The 1,463-nt window shown below is 36.4% G+C and overlaps 1 long non-coding RNA gene across 1 annotated transcript; it reads left to right on the forward strand.

The window, feature by feature from the left end:
* The first annotated feature begins 130 nt into the window (after nt 1-130).
* Nucleotides 131-1,245, forward strand: LOC147020563 (uncharacterized). The gene is made up of 3 exons (XR_015062093.1): nt 131-222; nt 485-779; nt 871-1,245. It is a non-coding gene; the product is annotated as an uncharacterized LOC147020563 (long non-coding RNA).
* Nucleotides 1,246-1,463: the final 218 nt, after the last annotated feature.

A 1,463-nucleotide genomic window follows, 5' to 3' on the forward strand; every position in this document is an offset into this window, starting at 1 on the left:
TACAACTGGATAATCATTAAAATTAATTAAATCGATGAACATTGGTGATTAAATCGATGCAATCAAATTAATTAATGAAATCGAAGAATGTTGTTCGTTAAATCGAAGCAGTTCGGATGTCACGTGACAATTTTCCAGCTTCTTCAGTTCTTCCTTACTTCATCATCTGCCGTGACCAAGGCGAGTGGATTCTCGCCGAAACGTCGCATTTACCAACGAGTAGTAAGTCCAGGTTTTTTCAATAAAAAATTTTTCTGTCTTAAAATTGTTTGAAAAACCTTAATCAAAACCCAGTGGGACTTTGTGGTGAAGAAAATCAAGATGTGAAATTGAAGGCAAAAGAAGAGGAAAATTGAACTGAGATGCAGAAAGCAATGGAGAGAGTAGTGTTTCCAGGATTGTGTCAGAAGGCATGATGATGATGAAGATGATGATGGCGGTGATATTGAGTGGTTTTCAATTCCTTTTGCTGATACGTGTGCAGAGACCCACAAACCGAGATCCACCTTGATGACCCACAAAACGAGTTCCACCTTGATGACCCACAAAACGAGTTCCACCTTGATGACCCACAAAACGAGTTCCACCTTGATGACCCACAAAACGAGTTCTGCCTTGATGACCCAAAAATTCTGGAGAATCAGGAAGACTTTTGCCTTGATGGCTCAAAATATGAGACCTACCTTGGAGACTCAAAAAGTGGTTTCTATCTTGGAGACCTTTGAAGTTCTCAACCGACCTATCCTTGTCGTTCTTGGTTGGATAGTGATTTATGAGTGGTAAGTTCAGGTGATTAATAATTAATGAAATTACATAGTATTTAATTCGATATTAGACATGTAATGTATTTATTTATTTATTCTTTTTCAGCAATATCAAGAAAGTGCTGGGAAGACCTGAGATTTCTTGAGACAAATTTACAATATATCTCCTCCTTTCCACTTCTTCAAACTTGAAATAACTTAAACTTCATTCTCAAGACAGAACGAGAAGAAAAAAAGACAGAAAACTTTGTTGAGTTGAAAGACTGTATTGACCTTGTACTGTTATTGAACTGCTAAAAAAAAGAAAAAAATTAATAAACTGTTTAAAAAATAATGATTCTTTTAGTTGTTTTTTTATAAATCAGTGTGAAAATGATAAATCATCTTGGGATTAGACTTGGCTTTGGGGTGTGAGGTTAAGGTTGGGTTTGGGTTTGGGGTGTGAGGATAGGGTTGGGTTTGGGTTTGGGGTGTGAAGGTCAGGGTTGGCTTTGGGTTTGGTGTGTTCGGGTTTGGGTTTCAATGTAAGGTTAGGGTTGGGTTTCCTTTTCTTATTTTATTATGAATTTTGTCTCTTGTCATTCCTGTGAATAATATGAAGCTAAAATCTCTTTTCCTTTAAAACATATCGACAGAGGATTGCAAAAGTATTTACCCCCAACCAATATTTACACATTGAGAAGAATTACAAATTATGCA

Source organism: Eptatretus burgeri, chromosome 9 (assembly GCF_056783735.1).
Source record: "Eptatretus burgeri isolate ZD-2024b chromosome 9, Ebu_testis_v1, whole genome shotgun sequence".
Classification (NCBI taxonomy): domain Eukaryota; kingdom Metazoa; phylum Chordata; class Myxini; order Myxiniformes; family Myxinidae; genus Eptatretus; species Eptatretus burgeri.